The following is a 9,365-nucleotide window of genomic DNA, read 5'->3' as shown; positions in this document are numbered from 1 at the left end:
TCAGAGAATACAAGTTTTAATAGAGTAATGTTGGCATGATAGAGGACTATCTTAGGACAATATCAATTTCACAACTATGCTATTATTTATTGATGAATGGTGTGTCTCTTTAATAATCCCGTATAGCATTCATTCACAATGCCTATCAAAAGTAATGACACTATATTTACTTAAAAATATTTACCGTTTCTCTGTATCGTAGACCAAAAGCTCTGTGAGGACACAGACCATGCCAATTTTGTTCACTATGTGTCTTGCATTTAGCACAAAGACTATACATAGTAGGAATCCAATAAGACCTTTCACGTGAATGACTAGTAGCTAACATTCATATAATATTTCCTTAGCTTTGAACAAAATTTTGGTACTTATAAAATATACCCATGTACAGTTTTATTTGGATGTTGAATGTCACAATAACTCTGTGGGTTAGGTTTTATCTCCATTTTATTGAGGAAGAAATTTAGGCTCAGATATGTGACATGACATTTCTAAGATCACACAAAGACTGAAATAATTACTCCAAGCTACGACTTCATCCAGTGCTTTTTCCACAAGCTATGCTTCAAGTTTAGAATCATATAAACTTCAATATGAAAAGGTTAAAAACTTTCTAAATGCTGCCAGACTTGGTAGTTCATAAAAATCTATGTTGTTGTGTACAAATAACAAAATGTTAATACATCTTCATTAGGTAGTTCGTTCAATTGCTGTGGTGACTTTCATGTTCAAACCAAGGGTATTATTTACTAATGGTAAGTTAGTTATTGAGAATACAGTATAAGTGTGTCATGGCATTTTTTCTTCCCTAAAGTCACTATGAAAAGACTGTGACCTTATGTTGGAGAAAGAAGGATTCATGTTAGTTAGTAAGATGACTATATTAAGTTGTAAGCCTCTATGATTAAGTACAATTTTAACTATTAAGTCAACCAGATGTACCAAGATAGCAGAATTTCTTACGTCACTGCAAACTGGACAAGAAGCTATTTCTGATTTCATCAGAGCCTGATCATTGGGAACCACTGCTGTTTATTCAACAAGTATGCTTTTTTCCAGGCCATCTACTGAGAGCCAGGGATTCCACAATAGAGAGGAAGGGCAAAATCTCTGCCTTCAGAAAGCATATATTCTAACAGGGTGACATAGACAATAGACTCATGGACAATGAGTATATTAATAAAGCATAACAGCTTCTGATTTTTGCTACACAGGAAGTATATTCCACCAAATATATGATAAATACATATTCCACCGACTATATAATAAACTGGAGAATGACAAGGTATGAGAAAGATAAAGAGTTGACTGATCAGGGAAGTCCACTCTGAGAAGGTGATAGTTAAACCAGATCTAAAGATTGGGCTAAGAGATATATTAGACATATACCTAAGACAGAGCAAAATAATGTGTCAAAGTCCAGATGCAGGAAGCTTTATGTTCACAATACAGAATGGAGGCTTTGAAGCCAGAGGATAAGAAGCAAAACAAGATGTGGTGCAGTCAAAAGATCAGCAGGAACAAGATCATGCGGGGGCACAGGAAACGGTAAGAAATCTGGTTTATCTCCATTAAGTGAGAAATCACTGAAGAGTTTTAAATAGGGAGAGGCTATAATCTGATGCATTTTCTTTTAATCTATGAGGTCTAGATTGACAGACTGATTATGCTAAGAGAGACGGACATCAGCAAAGTCCCACAGGAATCAGCAAATGTAGCAACTCAAATTTAGAGGGAGGGAGAGTAACCTCATTGTTAGGGCTTTACCGAAGAGGACACGCCGTGGGTGGTAAGTAAGCTCCTGGAAGCACTTGTGCTTTGAAGAATCTCTTCTCGCCTCTTGTCTCTAAAATTGATCACAGCCCATTGTGGCTGCTCACCCATGAGAAGTCTGAAAATTACCACTGGGGAATTAGAGGGCTTTACTGCAGCATATTCTTTACATGAATGAATGAATGAATGAATGAATGAATGAATGAACGAACGAACATATAAGCAAGCAAGCAAGCAAACAAAACTACTCTCAGGGTTTCAGCTGAAGATGAAATGTGGATCAAAGCAGTGATTTCAAATTACAAGGTGTGAAGAAGATATAAAATCGATTGATCAGCAAAGTCCAAGGAGGTGATAGTTAAGCTGGATCTAAGATTGGTTAAGAGATATATTAGAGAAATATCCAAGGCAGAGCAAAATAATAGCTTATCAGAATCATTTGGGAAGCTTTGTAAAGATTAAAATTTCTAGGTCCCACTTGTGCAGATTCTAACCTACTGATCAGTAAGGGCTTTATGCCCAGGAATCTGTATTTTTTAAAGGTCCCCATTAAATGTTGATGTTCAGCCAGGTTTAAGAACCACTGAATTAGATAAGCTTGCCAAGTCCCTTTCAACCCAATGAGTCTGTAAATTATCAAACCGCCGCGGAACCAACATGGGACTATTGCTAGACGGCGCTAATGTAGATTGCCAAACTGTTTCATTTTAAATTTCATTTGAGGAGAAAGCCAAATGATATTAGCAAATAAAAAAAAAAGTTATTGGCACCAAATTCTCCCAGCTGCTATGCATTGAAGGCACAAATTACTATATATATATTCTGATTGTCTGAGAGAGAAAATGCATCTACCAGGGAGACATGACTTACGGTCAAGGGAGTGTTTAGGCACCGGGAGAAGGTGCTTAAGATGGTCATACATTATTTATTTATTTATTTATTTTTAATTCTCTGTGTTGTCACTTTGGAAGAAAATTTTGCTCATTTGGCGTGGTGTCTTCTAGCTAGAAGTTGCAGTAAGTAATCAGGAAGCTGATGTCAAAAGCATACCGTGAGCTCAAGGTCACACAATGAGTCATTGGCCAAAATGGTTACCAGTCATGGACTCGACATTCTTAATTATATAATTAGTCTCCCAAGACAAAGTAACAGCACAAACCAACAGAAATGTCTAATTGTTTGGATGGAAATTATATTGCTTTTCTGTACCAGAGTAAGCCTTCTTAGGAAAAATCTTGAGGGAGAGTAGTATTGGAAAAGTCTTCTGCCTTTTCTACCCTGATGTCATAATATTTGAAAAACTACCATTGGTGACTCTTTTTGGAGGGAAAAACTATACCCACATCAGGGCCACATTTTTTTAGAATCCCTGGGCAAGATATTATAGTCAGTATTTTACACATGTATTCATTATTTGATATTATTTCAATAGTTTTAATTTATTTGTTTATGTCTATAGAACATCTGTTATATACAGTCAATCCAATAAAAACCAAAAGTGAAATGGTGACCAAAACACAAATTCTACTCTTAAGGAAATCCTAGCAAGTATGGTGGCTGGGTCTATGCTTATATAGATACAAAGACTAGGTGACATAAGTCTGTTCAGACTCTGTCACTGTTTAAAAAAAAAAGAAACTTTCTTTCTGGGATGGTCTAGTAACAGATTTTAATTTCCGAAGATGGCCACAAAATATTTTCCATCTCACATGCTCCTTATGTGCTCCCTTTTGAAACGCCTTCTCTTGGAATTCAACTTTCATTCTCTGAATAGCCCAAGTCACACGCCGAGACCCACAGGCATGTCACCCTAGTCCACAATTCTAGTTAAGCTAAGACTCAGAGATATCTCTGGGCAGGTTTCAGACATGCGAAAAAAGAAGCTTCTAGGTGCGTCTAGCTTCCAATTGTTCACGACTTCCCAGATAAGACCCCAAACCTCACATGGCTATTCCCATTGTACTAGCTTACTGAACTCTTAGTACTCATTGGACACTATGCTAAGCGATCTACATAACTACCTCATTGCTCATTTACTCCTTAAATTAATTACATAGTGTTGGTTACTCTTCCTATTTCCATTTTACAGGTGATGAAATAGGTTGTAGAAGACATGAGCTGCCCAAAATGATGTAGCTAGTTAACAGCTGGGCTGAGACTGAAACCCAAGTATGGCTGCCTATCTTCATGCTGATACTATAATTTATTTAACCAACAATCAGTTTAATTTATCAAGCTGTAGGAGTATCTGGGTGAATGCTTGGTTATAAAGAGTCTAAAAGCATGATGAAATGGCTGATGTTTTACACTGTAACGTTTGAGATGGTTTATCATGCAGCAATAGCTAACTAGAATAAGCCTTCACCAATCCTATTGTTAGTTATAACCAAAGTCCACATCCCTTGAAGACCAGTTTCTTAGCCATTCCACAAGAAGGGAACACTGACGTTTACAGAGCACCTGTACTTTGCTAGAGTGTACTATGTGCTTTTCTTCAGGACAGTAGACATTTCCATTCTGAACCTCATTTTCCAGATGACCACATTTATTCAGAGCGTATTTACTCTGAGCTTGAGAAATGCTCAGAGACATTACCTATAGTGTTCCTTTTTCCTATATTGATGTTTTAAGTTTCACCATCCTCTTTAGCCTGCCTGTCTCACACTCATCCTTCAGGTAATCAGCCTCAATTTCATTTCCCCTGGAAAATTTTCCATAATCTGTACAATTTAATTAGGTGGGTTCCTCTGGGTTCCCAGTGCACCATGTATTCAGTCACTGCAAGTATTTCTGAATTATAAACATTTCACTGCCCATTTTCCCAGCTAAACTACAAAATCCTTGAGGGCAGAGATATAGCTTTGTTCACTGTTCCATCCGCATAACTTATCACAATGCCTAGAAGATAAGTGACTGCCAGAACTAGCCTCCAAGTCCCCAGGATCTCACCCCGGACATCTTACATAACCACCTAACCCTTCGAAGTCTGATGAATAAAAACCTCCAATATTTTTTGATTAGTATCTTTATTTCTGGTCCCCAAACTCATTCAAATTTGAAGCCCAACATAATAATAGATCACTCAGTGGTATTTACGGAAGAGGAGAGGAGAGAGCATTGGGTGGTCAGGTGGGAGGAAGCTCACCAATTACATTCATGGGTACTGAAATTAGACTATCTTGGTTCAAATCCTGGCTTCATGACCTTCTTTCTTGTGATCTTGGTCAATTTACTCAATCTTACCAAGCTTCATTTTTCCCATTTTTAGAACAGAGTTATTAGGGATTGTTGGAGAAACAAAAGAAATGATGGACATCGAGAGCTTGGCAGTGTGCGTGGCTCATGATAGGCACTTACTGTCAGAAGCAATCATCACAGAAACAGTAGTCAAAGTAGTAGAAATAACAGCATTAAAAGTGAAAGCATCAGCACCAGGCTGTGACTGCAAGTAACCATTCAAATCATTTTTTTCTTCCTGGATCCAGGTTTTGTAGGTTTATGTCTGAATCACCCTCACTGTATTTGGGTCCTCTGAATATCTAGTGTTCTACTCTTATAATTGAATTCAAATAACAGAATAATGACACCTTAGAGCTCCGCCAGACAGAAAGCATGCTTCCATTTACTGAGCACCTACGATGGGCTATGGCTTTTGCACTGGATGGGTGTTTGAGTTACAATTTAAATTATTAATTCTCAGGAAAAACAAGATCTGAGACTGAATAAGAACATATTCAATGTGATATTCTGAGCATTGTGAAAACTACTGCATGTGTAAAAGAAAATTTGCGAAAGGACTCAAAGTATATTAAAAAAGGTGGGGCATCCTTAGACTTTCTCATGGTAACTCAAGAGTATGAGTGACTCCAGAGGTCAGTAGGAAGCTGCAAAGGAATAATAGAAACTTAAATTCGTAAGGCAGGTTTTAAGTAGCTCTATTTCCCTTGAGGAGCTGATGTCGTAGTGAAGTAAGAAGAACCTCTAAAAACAGCATCAAGACTATCATTAATTAGAAACACAGCCATTGGAGATGGAGAGAAAACTATTATGTTGCTCCTCCCTGGGGTCTGGGCTGGGATGATTCCCTGGAGGGTTATTTCCAGTTTTGTGTGAGTTAATGATTCCTGTGTAATCAACCCCAGTCAAAGAGAATGTAACATAAAGAACAAACAAAAGAAATTTGTTGGGATTACACATAAACTCTCTTTGGACATATGCAGGCTCACAAAGCTAATGAGGTCCCCATTCAGACTCTCTGGTGGCAGTGTACTGTAATAGCCCTAAACATTCTGAGAAAAGTGCTACCCAAGTTGGGGAGGGGGTGGCTCTTATGGCTGAATGCTGAAGAAGGCAGTTTGCTCAGGGAGGAAGGTCCTTCTCCTAGCGGCTGCCTTTCACTGATCAGAAAACGCAAAGCCTGGGGAAGGCCAGCCAGATGCTTGGAAGAGCAGTTTTAGCTTCGACATAATCACAAAGGGGATAGAGAGGGGAGGGGAGGGGGTGTAGCAGCACACAGCCTGTCCTGCCACAAGAGAATGGGGGCCTTCCTTGAGGCATGAAGAGGATACCTGTGGAAAAATTCAACTGCATTCAAAGAAGAACAATAAACATACAAAACTCATTACACACAGCAAATAGAAATAGCACCAAGAAAAGAGGTGAATCTGTTGATTACAAATCCCATTCTTTGTAAAGGGGAGGGAGAGATATTTTAGATATATTAAATGTTATTCTTCTGTCTCCATATAACAAAACTACAGGGTAATGTAGTTCGAGATTTTTCACACTTTTTAAAATATCAGAAGCTATTTATCTGTGAAAACTTGTCTGGAAGTCCAAAACATAAAACACATTAAAACAAACCTAATAGGTTCAAAGGAAGAGGAGAAGCTCAGATCCACCCCTCCCCTCACATTCTGGGACACCCCCATGATGCCCAAGAGATCAGAAAACACAGCTTGAACATGTCTTTGGACTGGCCAAGCCAGATATTATCCAATAAGTACTACCAGATAAGCCGTTCAAACTTTCAGAGTCTCAGTTTTTATCATCCTCCAAATAGTAATAATGGAAACCCACCAGGAATGCAGAGAACTTATAATGAGCTAAGCAGGTAAGCAGTACTTACACACAGCAAGCTCTCAACCAATGTTACTTCTCTCTTTACCATTAAACTCAGCATGGATTTTGCATTCTCTGACAATCTTCCTTCGTACTTCAGACATATAAAACTATATTTTCTATTAAGTCCTATTGCACTTTTACTTCAGTACAACACTTCGCCATTTGACCATCTGCAATTATTACTATTAACAAAATAATCACGTCAGCTACTGTTTTATTAATCATGTATTGGCTACACATTATAAAATGCTGTATATTTATTTTCTCAAACTTCCACAACAACCTGTGAGAGTATTTTTCTCAGTGTATAGATACAGAAAAAAAATGAAGTAGGTCTTTTGTCAAGGTGCTATAAAGAGTAATTTGCAGAGAGCCCACGTATGAACCCAGATCCGACCTTGAGGTCTAGCCTGATCTGTTAAAACCTCATGCTTCATCTCCTACATGAGACTGTAAATTCCTCCAGGCCAGGGAATTACAGGTCATTCATTTACTCATTAACAAATATTTTATGGAGCACTACCTATGCACAATTCTAGGTACATGAAACAAACAGAAATTCCTATTTTCAGTAAGAACACAAAACAATGTTCAATATCATTAGTCAGTAGGAAAATGCAAATTAAACCTAAATGAGATAGCACCACACACCTACTAGGATGGGGAAATAAAATATGATACAGAGCACTAATGATGATACAGACTGACTGGAATTGGTGATGAGAATGTAAAATGGTATAGTCACTTTGAAAAATAGGTTTGTTTTTTTTTTAAAGTTAAACATACACTTCCTCTATGGCCTATACCTAGATACATACCCAAGAAAAATGAAAACACATGTTTACATAAAGACTTGTTTCTAGAGGCTTTATTTATAATTGTCAAAAACCTGAAAACAACCCAAATTTCCATTAACTGATGAACGGATAAACAAATCTGATAGATTCATACCATGGAAGTATTCAGGAAGAAAAATGAAAAACCTACTGATCCATGCAACAACACGGGTGAATTTCCAAAGCGTGATGCTAAGTGAAAAATGCCAGTTATAATAGGCAACATATTGTATGATTCCATTTTTATAATTTCCAAGGAAAAAGAAAAAGTACAGATCAGCTGCTGCTAGGGACTGCAGGCGGAGGGAGGAGTTGACAATAAAGGGGCACAGGGGACCTTTTGGGGATGATTATAGCATTTTGCCAAACTGGCGAGAGTATGGACAGGCAGAGGCTGAGCAGGAATGGTGACACCAAGTCAGCCTGGCTGTAATGGATAGTACGTGGGGATTTATGCTCCCCATTCTAACTGTGCGTCTCACAAGTGCTCGCCTCCATTATCGCCACAGGAAGCACAGTCCCAGGAGGAAAGTTTAACCTTGAGTGGGAGGCAGAAGGAAAGAGAAGTTAAAATACTCAAGACACAAATTGCTAGATTAAAGATCAGTTGGGGGTTTGTACAATATAGGCTCATGGACTTCAAGATCTGTGAAGGAGATTGGGAACCTTCTTAAAAATATATGCCTGATAAGGGGAGCCTGGGTGGCTCAGATGGTTAAGTGACCGCATTTGGCTCAGGTCATGATCCAGGAATCCTGGGATGGAGCCCCAAGTCGGGCTCCCAGCTCAGCAGGAGAGTCTGCTTCTCCTTTTCCCTCAGCCCCTCCCCACTTCATGCTCTCTCTCTCTCTCTGTCTCTCTCAAATAAATAGATAAAAATCTTAAAAAAAAAAAAAATACATGCCTGATAATCCTGGTCCCTGTGGTCTCAAAAGCCTGAACCAGAGAAATAACCTCAGGGAGAATTAGCTCAACCATATGCTATTGCCTTGGAGGAGAGGAGGAAGGTTCATGGTCCAATTACAGTTCAAGGTGGTAAGGTAGGTATGGACTTACTTCAGTCTAGATTTTTCATCTCATGAGACCCATTGCAATGAGTGACACGTGTACTCAGAAGCACAAATGGAGAGTGACAACTGAGGACCATGAACAACCTTGTTAGGACTTCCTGCCATGTAGTCATTCTCAACCTAGGTTCTTCATCTGAGCCACAGATCACACAAATGATTTACCAAATTCTTCCAAGAATGCTACATAAGGAGGGCAATCTAGATGCATGGGAGAAAAGCACATTTATGACATAATAGGTATTCCTTGGGGGCATTAGGGCTTAATTCTCTTTCAGAACCTGGTTGAAAAAAGGCTAGAGCAGAAAAGATTTCCCATGCTATAGGATCAGAAAGTGGCTAAAAAAGAGAGTAAGTCTCATTGTGCAGACTCAGAAAGAGAGTAAGGCCACTGGAGATTCTCATGCTGTGGGATCAGAAAATGGGGAAAGAACACAGAGATCCCTATCTCCCAGATCAACACACATACCCAGAACACCTACTGTAAGTTAGCACTCTTCACATTCACCCTACACAATCCAATCTAAAGCATGTATTTCCTTTTGTACCTTTACAGTGTGCGCAT

The sequence above is a fragment of the Ursus arctos genome, unplaced genomic scaffold (genome assembly GCF_023065955.2).
Source record: "Ursus arctos isolate Adak ecotype North America unplaced genomic scaffold, UrsArc2.0 scaffold_18, whole genome shotgun sequence".
Classification (NCBI taxonomy): Eukaryota; Metazoa; Chordata; class Mammalia; order Carnivora; family Ursidae; genus Ursus; species Ursus arctos.
This window is presented reverse-complemented; position numbering follows the sequence as displayed.